The 16602-nt window shown below is 40.8% G+C and overlaps 1 long non-coding RNA gene across 1 annotated transcript; it reads left to right on the forward strand.

The window, feature by feature from the left end:
- The first annotated feature begins 3677 nt into the window (after window positions 1–3677).
- On the forward strand, window positions 3678–15882 carry LOC121233888. Its single transcript, XR_005934226.1, has 3 exons — window positions 3678–3944; window positions 4710–4807; window positions 14441–15882. It is a non-coding gene; the product is annotated as an uncharacterized LOC121233888 (long non-coding RNA).
- The last annotated feature ends 720 nt before the right edge of the window (window positions 15883–16602 follow it).

The following is a 16602-nucleotide window of genomic DNA, read 5'->3' on the forward strand; positions in this document are numbered from 1 at the left end:
ATAACAGGATCACCAAACAGAGCCAGAGCTGCCATGCTTTACACCATTTATGTGTCTAAAGCGTGCAGTGTACAGTTAAAACACAATCCATCTGCACTTTGGAGTCACGGGGATTTTTCCATGGAATAAAGTGGATGTAAAGTCAGACTGAATGGGGTGAAAACGACTTAAAGAAGAGATTGACTTAGACATCCCTACTTCTAATTGTGTTATTTTAAATACTTCAGCGAAGAATTGACCATTTCTTATTCTAGCTGAATTAATTTGTCCATTTTTCGTTCTTTCTTCATTAAATTACAGTTCACGTATTGGCAACTTCTGAATTTCTATGTGCATCTAATAGCTGCGAATCTTGGGTTTATAATTGGTTACAATGCACAGAGGCAAAAAAACCAAGTTAATGGTCTTTCTGAAGAACTGACTAATTTGCTCTCATAAGCAGATATATAAACATTAATTACATTCTGAAGGGCTTCAGCTGTTAAAACCAAGTTAGAAGGAAATACAGGACGGTCTAAATTACCAGTTCTGCTTTTAAATGGGATGGCCAAAACCACTGGTGACCCTGGTATTCCCCCCCTCCACACAGTGCCGTTTGGCACCAAGCTCACCTTGCATAATATTGACATTTTAAAAGTTTCCTGCCACATTCCTTACAAAGCTCTGTCACCAGGCTACAGGGTCTTCAGTCAGTGACACTTACCTACTTTTTCTCTACAGTTCAAGTTTTTGCAAGAAGTTATCTTGAATACTGTGGTTCACTATTTTACCTGATAGAGCAGTTTTATTACTATTATTATTTACTGAGGGCTTGCATCATGACTGATGCAGTCCCTGAATAGGACAACGCAGTAGACAGGGTGTGTACCTGCATTGGAGGTTGCAGAGGTTGGGTTTGGAGAGATGTTGCACTAGGCCTACCTGCTGTGCCTGGGAAGTGACCAGTTTCATGGGGCTGAGGTGCTGCGAGCAGGATGAGACCCTGCAGCTCTGACCACTAGCAACAGCCAAAGGCAAAGATGTTTCCCTGAACCGCAGATTTTTACATCTTCGCACAAATCAAAATTAGTAGTTACCTGCCATAACAATTGCCTGTACTTGTGTCTTTCTTGACAGCTGAGTGAAAATCAAACAAACCCAGTCCTTGAGTCACTGCTCCGATGGGTACATTTTGAGTAAATTAAAAAGCTGCAGTTATTTCCTGTTGGGGTTAATGAGCCTTTCATTTGGGCAAAGTGGTGCATATCAGGACAGTCATCAACTTGTATTTCCTTGCCCGGCTGTCACAGGCTGCTTCAGCTGAGTGCCACAGTTACCCCTCTGCTGCTGCATTTCTTCAGGCCATCAGGCTGATCTCTGCTTCGACTGAAGCTGTGTTAAGAGCTCATTTTTTAATCAGGTCATTTTATGGCATTCCTGGTTGCTTAAATTTTTTCTCTTGCTCTGTTTTAAACTGCATTTCAGGAAGAAGGAAATATATTCAGGACGAATGATGCTTGCAAGATAAGAATATAGCCATTTCTCATCCTTAGTGTACTATGACAATGTACTGTTGATACATCTTCTTTAGCAAGCAAAAAAGCAATTTTAGTTTCTTTCAGCTCAAAGTTTCACAAAATGTCAAAGCAGTGCTGAGTCTAGAGCAAGAGTAAGATTGATGGCAGGTTCCCAGCCTGCCTGCTGGATGGGAGTACAGTGAGACAGCTTTTGCAAGCTCCTGTAAGAAACCTGAACCTTGGGAAAAGATAGTCCAGTCTTTTAGGTCCTACTGCTCTCCCTGAGACCCTGTTTTATGATATGTTGTCAAAGAATGAACAAAACAATAATACATGTGTATTCTAGTTTTTAGGTCCTCTAGCTGAGTGATAAGAAAGGTGCTCAGAGACGTAATGTCTAATACATGTTATGGTTAATTGATCCCCAAATAAATCCAAAGGAAAGATAACTGGGTCTGTCCCTATAAGTAATAAAGCATGTTAGAAAAATGGATCATTATTTCTGATAGTTATATATTTACCCTTTTTGGAGGGGACTGGGGGCCCTGAGAGGAAAAGAGGGATAGGATTTTCTTCTCCTCAGCTGCTTGAAGTACTAAAGAAATATTCCCATCCATTATGGAAGAAAAGTGTGAAAAGTTGTTTTAAAAATGTATTTCCCCAAAAGTCTATCACAGTATGGGATGCTAAAGTTTTATCCTAAGACACGTCTTTCTGTGACATTACAAACCAGAACACTCACCTAATCATATCAAGGAGAGAAGACTTCTTTTCTTGTTGAAATATAAAGCAGGGAATTAGTCTCAGAAATAGTTACTTACAGCTTTTCTGGGAATGGTTGCATTCCCCAATCCCCAAAACAGTTAATGGGGAGAGTGCCAGTGTATTTCTGCAATTAACACTCATTAAAAATCCTTCCCTTTTAGACAAGAAAAGCCCCGTGCTGCTTTGCAGTATTCAGGCCACAGAGATTCGGTTTCTGTAGTGGACGCAGGCTCCTAACACCAGCCACAAACATGCACATTGCATTTTGGCAGGTGGAGCTGCTGATGTTCCCCATTAGGTCAGGAAATGTGTGGGGTTTGCCAGTCTCTGCACAGTAAGTGCTGTTTTGGCCAACTTCCCAGGGCTGTGGCATCTCTGGAGGAGCTGCAGCCCAGTGAGGAGGTGATGTGGCACTCCTGCTCCCAGCTCCGAAGTCCCTTTTCCTTGTGGCCCAGTTTTAGCTGCTCCTGGGCTTCTCCTCATACCTGGTAGGGAAAACTCCTACTGGGGCCGGGAAACCAGGAGTTGGGAACCAGAGAGAAAATCATCTTCTGAAAGAGTTTTGGAATATGAACTAGCGGAAAATATACAGCCGCTGCTCCTGGAAGAGCAAAGAATAGCAAATACAGCTGACTCTGGAAAAATACCTCATCTTCTTCCAAGATGCAGTCCTCAGTTCTGGGTACCCATCAGAAAAAAATCCATGAAACATAGAACGGCCTCAAAACAGGTAATAAAATAATTTGGAGAATGGCAAGATTTCCATATGAGAACAGATGGAGAAGGTGAAGCCTGCATATTTTACTGAGAAGATGAGTTACAGTGTATATGGTTTGCACAACGCCAGGTAATACAGAGAAACTACATGCTGGTCCTGTGCAAGCTTCCTCAGTGCAGTAACGGGGGAGTGCTGAAAGAAAAGGGAGGACAATGAATAAAAAAAAGAGAGAAGGGAGTACTTTTATCCATTTCATAACTAACCTACTGAAATCCTTGTCATGAGATGTTCTTCAGGAGGTTTGTGGAACTCAAGACCAGCAATCACTTACACAGTCCCAGTAGCTTTCCTTGGGGCAGTTAAGTAACTGCATGACCACAAATGATGCAGTCATAAGCAAGGCTGTATCAGGATGCGTCCTCCTTGAAAGCCTTGGAAAGTGTTATTAAACAGTGTGTTGGGTAATATGGAGACTGCTGAAAGATTTTCCCTTCTCTTGTTATTCACATGATGCCAAGAGTTTGGGAGGCTTCAGGTCCCAATTCCAACTTAGCTGTGACAACGCATAGGAGGTTTGCGGTTTTTTCTAATTATTAATTTCTTGCTTTAGGGTGTGCTTCAGTGAGCAGCTCTCCGCAGACAGAGACAGGATAGGAGGATCAGCTCAGCAGATGCTGCCTGTATTTGTATTGACCTTTCCACAGAGGCTGAGAGGCTGCCGTTCTCCAGGAGATCTTCATCTCTAGCATTTTATCAACCTGAGATGTCCCCTCAGAGTCCAAAGCCCATACAGCATTCACAAATCAGTACATCCCAGAAGTCCTCTTTTGGTAACTGATGAGAGCTGAAGCTACATGCTGAGGGTCTCTATACCTGCCAGAGAAGGGATCTGGGGCAAGAAGCATCTCTGAACTGAACCAAAACTGAACGCCCAAACTCCATGTCTATATTCTACAGAATTTCAGGTACTTTTTTTTACAGAGCATAAAATTCACCATGGTTCAAAGAGCCCTCCTGCATCATGGGGCTTGGAGTCCTCTCTCCATCCAGACTTCTGGACAGATAAAAGTACATTTCCAGTAGATGGGAGGGGAGAGGGTGAGAAAAGCTCATGTGAGGATTTTGCTACCCCTTTCTTTTTTGTTCTTATTACAGGAAAGTAGTCTTTGAAATTTTCTTTGACTGAAGTCCCTTATAAACCTCATTTGTAACAACGTGTCATCTCAGATTACAATCCAGATATTTTTCTGTCAAAAGCAAGGGGAGAGGAATGGTTGGTGGTAGGAGAGGATATATTGACTTGCATATATCCTGAAAAGGGGCATACGCTGTAAGGGTTTATTTTATACTCTGGAAAGACAAGAGGTTTAGACTCATCTGTATATGTTCTGGACATGCCCATGCTGTACTGTTTGTACCTGGGTAGCCAGACCACTAAAGACTTCAGAGACTGAATTACCACATTTGTCCAGAGAGCTGGGTAAGGTATCCATCTGCCCTTCTTGGGGCAGACGAGGCAGCTGTGCCAGGTACGCTCGGGCTTGTGTGCCTGGGAGAGCAGGAGAGCCTGTCTTAGGACAGGCTGTAAGCAATGCGGAGTGAGAATTGGTTATCTTTGTTAAAAAATGCTTGTCATAACAGTCCCTAGCACTGGTCAGTCTATGTCTGATAATATAAATGTTTAACAAGAGCTTCTAATACTCCATTTTTTCCTCCCTTATGCATCCCAGTATTATTTTATGTTCACCGAGTCCTGAAGAAATGATGGCACTGATGAAAGCAGGAATAACGAGGATCGTTCTGTACAGCTGAGCATTGCAGACAGAAGGTAGTAATTTGGTGGGGAGAATATGACCTATGAATTCTGTGTTTAGGAACTGTATTTACGTACCCTGTATTTATAAGCCATGGTTCATATATGAACTATGTATTCTGAATTCAGAATTTGAATTCTGCAAAGCTAGACCCAAGTCTGTATTTAGGAATGCTGTTATAGCTTCTGGACAGTAAAGAAAATGAATGTGTAAGTGTTTCTTGTGCCAGAATTGAGATGCACGCTGTTTTGTTGCTCCAGCATCAGCAGAGTTAGCAGTGTTCCAGTAAGCATGATGCAAGTCTCCCCATTTCTTTTCAGAAAAATGCATAATTCCATGTTGACACTGAAAGAAGTAACTTACAGGACACAGGTGCCACAGTCATGGCAAGTATGAGAATATGAAAGCTGGTTGAAAAATGGGACACTGCTTGTAGAGAGAAAACAACAAAACTGTTCAGGCATCCCCTTTTATCTGAACTTTTCCACATTTGTTATGCTCTGTGATGAACAGAAAGCGAAAGGCTAGGCTGGGCCACGCTCCTATGGTCTGTCTGAAGTCCTAACATGCTGTATAGGCAAAGAGAAATGGGAGGCCATGCTTTTATACAGGTATGGAGGGTCAGAGCTGACCCTTGGTGATGGGGAGTAGTGGAGGGGGGGGGGGCACGTGGACAGAGGAACATCTGAGGAGAGTAGGCATATCATGGCAGTGGAGAATGAATGAACAGTGCCCTTCAGAGCTTCAATTGAGAGAATTAATTAAGAACAGAACTACCTCTTTCCAAAAATAAAAGGTAGGAAAAAATTATTGTGAACAGCATTGCATTGCTCCCCAAATAAAGAGAGAATGAGAAATAGGAATCCTGTTGGCACACAAAATTCATTGTGGTCTTTATTTCCAGAGACTGTTAACTGCAGTAAACAGCAGCCTACATGCACTGTCCTAGGTCTGTGAAAGCACAGGTTCGAGTAGGAAAGTGCATTTCTTACAAAGGGCACATTGCAATTGTCTTCTTAATAATGAGGTTGGGCAAAATGCAAGGTGCTGATAGCCTACATATATATATATATACTCAGAATCTGTAGTACCTGTTAAAATTAAGGCAGAAGCACTGAAGGAAGAAGAGACTGAGTAAAACCTGTGATACACTGGGGAGTTTTTGTAAAAGGGTAGTATTTACATGTATGGTAACAACCAGATGGCACACCACTTCTGAAAATAGGATTTTACTCTCCATTCTTTTTCACTGGCTCTGGATATTTTTCAGCAGTTGTTGTAGAAGTGTTCCCTGTGTAAAGTTGTGGGATAGACAATGGGCAGCTTAAGACTAGACAACATTCCCATGGTCTCTATAACCCTCCCATTTTTCCCTGCCTAAGGCTACTTAGAACCTTAATCTGGCTTGGACCAAAAAATGCTTCCAATGTGGAGATGGGTCTAGCTGTTATATTAAAACCAGATAATTTCCAAGTATTTGAAACTCCCTGATAATGGAGGCTGTTAAAATTTTGCCAAAGTTTTCTTCTTAAACTGCAATAGCTAAAACTTGAATACCTGCATAAGAAACTTTTTTAAAATGCTGGTGCATAGCCAGGGTTGTAACACTTCAGTGGGGAAAAAAACAGCTTTAAGACAATCAGGTGAAAACTAGGAAGATAACTCCCTACAGTGGATTATATCATGACCATGATAGGATGGTCTAAGGCAGCAGGAGAAGGGGTCAGGAAGATAAAAACTGGGTTTTTGATTAGACTCTCTCCCTTCTGTTTTTGTCTCTCACATTTTCTTTGTTGTTGTTAGTTTCCTTTTCAGGAGTCTTTCCTGACAGTCCAGTGTTTGTAGCTAGCAATGCAGTGTACAGGCACTGAAAATTTTCACCTGCAGGGTCAGTCACAGAGAAAAATTGTTTGATATTAATGACAGACTAAGCCTGCTATCCCTGCAGCCAATGCTGCATGCAAAAAGTATCTTTGAAGCTAGTCCTATTTTTACCTAGCGTAGTAATTTGTGTTGCTGTGTATGAAAACTGTTAAGCATTAAACTGCTGGTCTCATGATCTCATTTTAACGGTGGCTGCAAAGCTAGAAACCTTGGCTTTCTTGAGATCTCCTACATGACATCTATAAGGGTGTTGCAATAACATTTGTAATTTTTACCACTCTCCTTTAAAAATATGTAACAGGATAGGTCATTAAATGTCAAAAAAAGAAGCATTAAGCCCCAAGGATTAAGGGAGCCATCCATGGTTCAGCCCACTTTTTTTATGCTTGGTTTCTCCTCAGGTTTAGGAAACAATCCTGAAGGCTAATGGTTTGTCCAAAACTTCCATGAGTGTTCAGAGTGCTTTGCAGAAACAAGTCTCTTCTGACTAAAATCCATTATCTGAGTTTCTTCTCCCCCCACTCCCACACCCTTTAACAGCTGGTCTGAGCTGGTTGTCCAGGCCCTTCCCAAAAGAATGAAGAGATGGTGTCAACTCCAAAAGGCAACACATCCCATCGCCAAATCTGAATCTAAAATAGGTGAATTTCTTGCCCCCCAGTGACTATAGAGGAAGTCTGGGACATTGCCTTAGAGGAGGACCTAACTTTTTTCCTGGCAGAGGTCATAAGGTGAATCAGTCACTTTGTGTAGGACAGAAGTCCTACTGTCTGGGTCCATGCACCGTTCCCATCAGATAACATGGTCCTTCAAGGCGGAGCTGGAGAACGAGCACAATATTTTTAGCTTTGTTTGGAATTAATTTCTGATAATGTACATTACTGTGAAATTGACTGGAAGATTAATGTACACACTGCTTTAGCAAAGACCAAACAAGTGTGTCTGTTTTTAAAAAGATGCACTGCCAGAGAAGTCAGGGAAGAGCTGAGGCTGGGTTTTGTCATGGAGCATAGGATTTTAAACTGTAGATTAAAAATGAAAACTGCTGAAAATACTTAAAGCCAGACGACTTAAAACATGTGGGCAGGGGCTTATGCGGGGAGGCTAGAGGGTAGGAAGGAGATAAATATGCAGAAAGGAGGCAGAGGTAACAGTTTGTGTTGCATCTAAAATGAGCTAAAAACTAGTAGCCTTTTTCAAAGGCAGTCTTCCTCCCCTGTTCCAGCTGCAGAGTCATCTTCATTTGTTGCCTTTGTTTTCCATTAGATCTGCCAGCCAAATAGACCTGTCCTGTAGCCACGTGGTCACTAGATCGACCTGATGGAAGTGCGGGGAATGTGTGGCCAGGACATGGGTGAGGAGAGAGCGTTTTGGTTGCAGGTACCTCTCAGATCAGTTGTATACTGAACTTGTGCTCCTCACCCCAGTAGACTGGTGAGCTGGACTGGTTGTTGGAGGCTGCATCCACAGGGGTGGCACTGGGTGAACATGCAGCTCCTTGCAGATGTGGACAGGACGGTAAAAGTTTCATCTTCAGTGACAGCTTTCAGAGCTACAAAGCAAAACAAAAGCATGAGATCTAATAAAGAACAGAAGCTTGGCTGTCATTTCAAGGTGATATCTGAGCTCCCAGCTAGGCTAGATCTCCAAAGGTGGTTGCTACACTTTTGATTCTTGGTATTTTACTTAGAACTATTCAGTTTGTAAAGTCCACGTATCAGACATGCAGAAGCAAGGAAGACACAGCCCGCTCAAGAGGTACAGACACTGGAAATACTTTTGTGTTTTCCTGATCATTCCAAAAACTGAATAGTTGAGCACCTAGCAAGAGAGACTTTCCTTCATATTCTGAAAGGATGAGGAGGACCAGCTGATTATAACAGAGTGAAAAGAGCTCTGTTTTTTTAGCATGTGTGGGTAGATTATAGCTCACAGCCACATGAGCTGATCTGTGGGCCTTTTCTAAATATGTTCTGTCATGGAGGGTATTATTCCTTTGCACAATATGGGGTTCAAAGGAGCAAAACTGTAGCATAAGGTCTCTAAGTCCCTGCAAATACAAAGATTTTTCCCAAAGCGAGGTGGTCCAATGGAGTATCAAGGACTTGCTTTCTCCATGTTTCAATATTTATGCTTTCCTGTGTGTTATTGCCATCAACTGCTGAGCTAAAATCTGAGAAACCTTTTTGGAAGGGAGGACAATGACAGACAGGCAGTATCTAAAAGAGTGACTACCTTCTGTGAATGCTAAGAAAAGTGCACTTCAAGATATTTCCCACAATCAAGTATTTGAATGAAACATGAAATTTGCTTCACCTCTGCTCAACCTCCTTTGAAATCTGAGTCCCATTAATATTTTAATAAAAGAATTTCCTGGCAAAAAGAAAAACAAAAGTTTTAACAACTATTTTGCAGAAGGTAAATTGTGAACTTGTAAATATTTGTACTGAAAAATGTGATGCTGCATTCCCTTAGCAGACCACACTCAAACAGGAGTTATAGATGTTTCAGTGTCAAAATGTAAGGATGACTTGCATGAAGTTCCACAGAGGATTGCTCTAGGTCTGGTAGTATTCATTAAATTCATTAATGAGCTAGATGATGACACAAAGAGAATCATTATTAAATTTGCAGATAATTTCAAGCGCAAGAGACTGCAAGTTAGTTAGAAGCCAGGATTAAAATTCAGTGATCTTGATAAATTGCAGATACGATCTGAAAAATGTGGGTGCATTCAATATGAATAAGAGCTACATTTAGACAGAAAAGAGAAACTGCAGAAACACAGGACAGCAAGGAACTGTTTTTACAGCAATTCTGTGGGAAAATATTTAGCAGGCATCCTAGACCACAAATTGAAGAGGAGGTAATAATGCTGGGCTGGTGCAAAAAAGCGGAACGTCACCCCGGGCTGTCTGTGCAGGCGCAGAGCGCTCTGTTTGGCGCTGGTGAGGTGTCAGCAAGAGCGGTGTGTACACTTGTGGACACAAGAAAAATGTGGAGCAGCTGGAGATGGTCCAGAGGACAGCAATCAGAATGGTGAGACATTGAAAAAACAAGTTGTAAGGAAAGAAAATTGATGCTGTCTAATCTGATACGGAAAAATGGGTAAAAGTCTTAAAAAAATGTGAAATTCTGCTCCAAAGAGAACAGTGATAATCTGCTTTCTACATCCATGATGAAGGACAAGAAATAATGGGCTCCAATTTTAACAAGAGAGATTCATCTTCAATATTAGGATGAAACTTTGTACAGACAGTGTTTCACTAAACACTAGACTAAATTTCCTGGCATTTCCAGCACTGAATGTCTTTAAGAACTTGTCAGGAGTAATTTAGGCATAGCTGAGCCTACCTTGAGCAGTCAACAGACTCAGTGATTTCCAGTCCCCTTCTGTGCTACAATTTGATAATAAGAAGCAGAAAAAAACCCCAAACCACTGAGTAATTTACATGTTTAGTTAAAATTATCTATACTTTTCTGAATATGCATCACTGCAATCAGCTTCTGGGAAATTTAGCCTTCAATCTCTAAGAATGTAAGCAGGAACAAGCTGAAAATTTCAGACTTCGTAACTTGTCAAAATTTGGGCAGATTTTCACAGAACGGCATATCCTTGTCACCAAGGCCCATCTCCCTGATACAGTTTTAACAATAGCCTCAAAACATGGGCATATTCATTTATAAGAATATATTTAACATGGGCAAAAGCCTTTTTTCATCACATCTCCTTGGAGCAAGTTAAACTGGTTTTGCTGAAATGTATATACAAAAAAAAAGATAGAAAATAAGGAGCCAGCCTTGTGCCGGTCCATACAATTAAAGGCTTCAGCCCAGGCAGTTGAAGAATGGCAGAATTTCAACCATGTCTGCCATAGTTATTTACATGCAAGTGGATTTGAGGACTCACTGTTTCATTAGCGTTTATAATGGTCTTTGAGATCCTGACATGAAGTGTATTACATCTTTTAAAGATTTGTGGTGTTAATGGTGACGCTGATCTGAAGCAGCTTCTTGGATAATTAGAAAAACACATAATTAAACCTGTGTTTTTTAAAATAGATCCCGTGCATTATTTTGAATTATGCACTGTGCAAGTGTGGTGTTCTCATGTTCTAGTTTAACAGCAGAATGGTTTGAAGTGTGTTTTAATTGAATCGGGCTGAATCAGTCTCTATTATCATAGCTTAGCAGGCTGAGTATTGAAGTAAGGAGTGCGTTTCAAGGAGAGAGCTGCTGGTGGAGCTCTTCTGGTCAGAGAGGTGGAAGAGGAGACCAGAACTGAGCCCTGGGATCCATCTCATATTTCACACTGCTGACATTTCCAGAACTGGCATCTAGATTCCTGGCTTTGTAGTCAAGGGAGATTCAAAAAGCTAGGCAAGGTTAACCGCAGTTCAGCGAGGCAAACCTCCTTATGGTCCTGTGCTCAGCAGAGAGAAAGACAAGTTCTTTCTGGCACAGCTCTGAGCATCTGAAGCTATGCTCCAGCTTTGAATCTGCAGCTGTATCTACCCACTGTCCCTAGTGAAAGCCTAGAAAAATCAGGTTTCCTAGGCTAATATCTGGTTTTTGAGTCCTTCCGCCTCCCACCTCCCACTCATCTTAGTGAGTGCTGCACAACTGACCCCTGCTCAGCCAGATCTCCTCCATGTGCAGTACTTTCTCAGCAGGAGGCAAGCTGAACAATAATTGAAAAGCAATCCATTAATAGTCACTTGAATTTGAAACTGAGTTTTAGGGAATTGCTTATTCAAATTGTAGAAATGTTTAACTGCTCAGGCTTTACTGCTGTTAATAGAAAAAAAAAAAAAAAAGAAGAAACAAAATTAAGTAACTGAATATTCACCAAAAGCAAATGTCAAATGTTAAACTCCCCTGCCAAAACTAGAAAATGCACTGTGATGTTTAGCTACATAAATTAGCCAAAGAGGGAGAAGTGGCACCATGTGATTTAGAAAAATCATCAACACTGCAAATTTTTCGTAACTATTAGAGAAAAGACTTCATATATAAAAACGTGTGTGTACACAAAGTGAATACATATAGATACACAAACACACAGACGTGCATTTTGATACTTGAACTGTGGTGGTGGGTACTATAAATCATCCAAGTACAGAAACAAAACATGTTTTATGGTGATGTTTGCCGTTTCTTCCGTATGTTAAATGTTTTTTCAAAAGCAGGAGATGATATAGTTTCTGCTGTGACAAATGCATAGTTTAATAAGACACAGATAAATAGTGGCGAGAGAGGGATATAGCATACAAACAGCATGATCAGGGCTATGAAAGGCACATACTGCATCTTGCTAGTTTTAAGGGTTTTTTTTAAACACATTTCATGCCTTCCTCCACACTTCAGGCTCCTCATTCCCACTGTGCAGCAGCTCCCATCACAGCTTATGTAATTAATCATCATAAAACCTATTTCAAACACAAAAAATCCAAAGGAAACTTTTGCAGTATCGCAGAAGAAAATAGCCAAGGATGTTGTGATTTATTCAAAGTAAGTATTCCTTGTGCACCTTTTCCAGTCCAGCAGGTAAAGACTGAAGGAAGCCTGAATTCTATGGGAATTCACACGTTTCTGCCACTTAGAGCTGTGAGCTTTCATAATACTTGGACATTCAACGTGGCAGAAGTGGAGGCTCTACCTGGTCCGGGAAAACTTTACAAGTTCGGATCAGATGGATGGAGTCTGGGCAGAAGGCTGTTCTTGACTAAAGGACAGTAAAGAAGAAACATCATTAGATATTAAGGAACTGATTTTCTGGTGAACTGAAGGAAGTGGTGGAGAGATCTTAGCAGATTCCTACCTGTTATAGAAAAAACTAAAATCCCCTCTTAAGACCCACCTTTAGCACAGGAAAGAATGAGACAGTGCTCATCTGCTCATTCAGCCAGTGCTCTGATTTGTTCAGATGTGAGATTTCCAAGGCAGGAGAGAAAAGGGTGCCTCTGCTATCCTTGAGCAAGAACCAGAATATTGAGGAAACGGAATCTGTCCCCTTCTGATTAGTTGTATTGCTCTTCGTCCATTTTGGGACTCCAGGTAAGACAATATGAGGCAAAGCTTCTTACACAAACCTCTGTGTAATACTTCCAGGTCTTCTGGACTGTCCCAGGTGTATTTGCAAAGACTGTGAATTTTGCTTTCCCACAGTGTTCTTTATTGATAAAATTGAACAGAGAGACCATTACTAATGCTGTCCTGATATTTTTAGCTTTATACAAAAAAATTACACTCAATACTTTTGGTTTGGTTTTGTGATACCCCTAAATTCAAGGCACAAGTCCCTCTATGCCTGAAATTCATCGCCATGTTGGGTTTTTTTCGTGATGGTAACAAGTCACTGAGAAGTTTGTCAGAAGTCACGCAAAATTTAAGAAGCATTAGAGCTGACACAAATTTCATGTTTGCAAAGACAGCTGAAATCCCTTTGCGCAAAGGGAGGAATTCAGTGAAGCTCAACAAGGCCAGTGCACACTGGCTCTGAATGGTTCCTGTTAAGTTGCCTTTGTTCTTTTAGCTTGCGTGATCCCTGTAGGTGTAGAAGTATACATTCGGTTTGATGCTGTTTAACTCATGGCTTAGAAACTGGCAGTATACATTACCTGCGTTCTTCAGCCTGACATGTTCAATTTCTGCAAAACACGTTAACATGGATCAACGGAAACCTCTTGTGGGCTGAGATCCCCATGGGAGAATTCTCCCTGTAGAGAAAGCACTCACACTCGTATAAACCCGGCAGATGTGGCAGCACCTCCTACGCTGGCTTCCCCTCCACAGAAGGGTGTGCAGGAAGGACTCAGCACAGCAAGGCTCCCCATACTTGACTCTCCCATGACAAAATTTCCTGAGAGTCTCCGAGATGGAGGTAGAAGGAAGAGCAATCTTTCTGCAGACCTAATGTGTTTTGGGGTTGCATGGCTGAAATCAACTATTTTTCTAATTGCTCCCTTTTCCTGCTGAATCCATATGGAACATAGCACACACTATAGTGTATTAAGAGTTTTTAAAGTATACTTCCATAAAGACAAGCTAGGAATCACAGAGGGGTACCATGAAACAGTAGTTGAGATTACCGTATGTAGCGCATGGCAAAAGAGAGAGCAAGTATCACTTGACCTGCCAGTTATTGGTCTCAATGACAAGATGCAGAATAACTTTTTCCTTCTGGTAGGTAAAGTAAGGTAAGCAAAATTAACAGCACCCCACAACTTGCTCCAGCTGAATGCTAGCATGAGTCTGTACTGCTTGTAAACTTCCAAATTTGCCAGTCAATCTAGCCACCAATTCTATACAGTTAATTGAATGTTTACAAACCAAAGGATCCTCCTGTAAAAAGGCTGAGGAATTCAAGACTGCTGCGACAGCCTGATACTCAAAAATGTACCATGAAATAAGCAACGGGCTTTGTGCTGACATTTAAAAAAAAAAATACAATATGTACCATAAATGATGTGCTAAAACCTCCTTAAAACTACAGAGAAATTGTGCCATAATGACTGCCTGAAACAAAATAGGAGAGAAGAATTAATCCACCAGCTAAGGTCTTATTTAGTTTGCTTTAACAAATTCTGTAAAGCCTATTGCTCTGTTATTCTAATGATGTAGGCTAAGACACAGGAGATAAGAAAAGCCAAGACACTGAAAGCTGTTGTAAAACTAGGTCACTGTTAAATTAAACATTTTATGAAAAATAGAACCTACCTTGAACAACTCTGAAAACCTCTTTGCTTTTTTCATGCACTCAGCCAGGAGAGAGGCACTCACTCCTCTTTACTGCCTTCCTGGGAAAAAGCACCGGTTTAGTGACGTCTCGGCACCCACCCCTGAGCCAGCAGCTCCATTTTTTCTTGTAATTAACAACTATTTAATATTTATGAAGTAAGTGCCACGGGGTAACACTTACTCGTCAGATCAACAACGCTGTTGGTTTGCAAACTGAAAGGAAAGGACTGGCCCTACCTCTGAGCACCGCAACCGCCACAGCCATACCGGCTTCTGCTCTTCAGAGTTTTCTTCAAGCACCAGGAGAGGAGGATGCTACTGGCAGAAAGGTAGCCATATCTACTCCTTTTTTTCAGACAATCACGGGGGAACATGCTGTGCTGTGACTCTCTTCACCATGTGGAGAAGCTCTCGAAATACCCTGGAGACTCCCACTGTTGGGCTGTGAGTAAGAGAGCTAGCACAGGCCCTGTGAGCATGTGTAACTCTAGTATCATAGCCACTATATGCTGTGGTTGAAAGTTGTACCTTTCAAAGCTGATAAAATGACCCCTTTACAGCAATGAGGATAATACAACTTTTCGAGAGTATTACTAGGTGTGGGGGAAGTTTTCTACTGCTGCAGTCTTCAGTAAAAGATAGGATAACTTTGTAAAAGTTGTGTTTTGGTCATCAAAATCAGTCTCTATGATAAAGTAAAGCTGGCCAAATATTTTCAGTGTAAATGTTAGTGAAAATGAAAATCTAGCTCAGCTTCTTTCGGTTTCAATGATGTATCGTTACTGACAGGTGATGTTCTATACCTGGTGTGGGCCATGGTAGGCTTTTCTGGCTTTAAGATCTCATCACAAAATACAGTGGAGAGGGGACAACAAAACTCTGTCCCCCTGGCTGGAAAAATGCGTAGCAGTCCCTCGCCATGCATTCTTCCCCAGTACTTACTGAGCATAACAAAGCATTTCAGGTGGAAGGTCTTTTTCTGCAAACATTTCTGTATGTGCTTAGTTCTACATCAACTTGAGATGTCCCACTGATCTAAATGGAACTGTTCCTGCATCTCTAATCATACTCATGAAACTACTGGACTCTCCCGCTGGGAAAGAGGTTAAACCGAGAAATTATCTCCTTGATTAACCAAGCCTGACTACATCGTTTTCAGCATAAGGATCAATGCAAATATAAACCTAGCTTGGTTTCTTTTGGTTTTAATTATGTATCATTTATTCTAGTAGTTAATGCATGAAATTAAAGAATGTTGCTATGCCATTTTTCTTTATAGCAGTTATTACTTCAAGGGACCAAAGAATAGTTGTTACTTGAGAGAACCCACTAGACAAAGATTCATTTAATTATAGTATCAAATGTGAAAATAAGACATGAAATATTATCCCAAACTGAAATACCATTTAAACTATTTTTATTTATCATTTGCCTTTCCTTTCATTTGTACTTTTTGGTTACAATTTATTCTGTTGAGCACAATTTAAAAAAGCACAGTGGTCACTTTTGCTTTAACGTTTCCAGTCAGCTTCCTTTCTTAACATCATGTGCTGCCGTACTACGGTAATACTCAGCCTGGAAACACTGCCAGGAAACATATTCATAATTTCTTTAAATTGCAGTTAATACACCTGTGAAATATTTTCTATCAATCCTGTATTTTGAAAACAGCATTTCTATAGAACTTGCATTTTAGTCTGAGTTAAGCTGATAAATTGAAGCACTTAGGCCTGTTAACTACCGCATGTACACTCCTTTGAGAGAGCTGGGAGAGCAAAGACCATGTAGAACAGAGGTGAAACAGTTTTTCCTGAATAGACCTGATATAAGACAATGAAATATTTCATCCCTGATGTTACATGAAGTCATACTCCAGCCTGACCTGATATAACTAATGGTTTGAAATGCTTTGCTGAGAAAATATCTGCAAAAAAAAATCTGTGTTTCATAAGTAGCCACTTTCTCCTTCCTCCTTTTGCCAGAAAACTTTGCGTGGCAAATAATGTATAACATGCTTAGGTTTATCTGAAGGGAATGGCAAGTAGTTTAAATTCAAACTTGATATAAATGGAAATATTATTAGATTCATTTTATTTCAAAAAAGTATCCCCAAAATATCCTGTCATGTTTCAGAAGTGCAATCTCTTTGAACAAAAAAATCAGGGAAGGTCACCAAGATCAGAAT

Source organism: Aquila chrysaetos, chromosome 2 (genome assembly GCF_900496995.4).
Source record: "Aquila chrysaetos chrysaetos chromosome 2, bAquChr1.4, whole genome shotgun sequence".
Lineage (NCBI taxonomy): Eukaryota > Metazoa > Chordata > Aves > Accipitriformes > Accipitridae > Aquila > Aquila chrysaetos.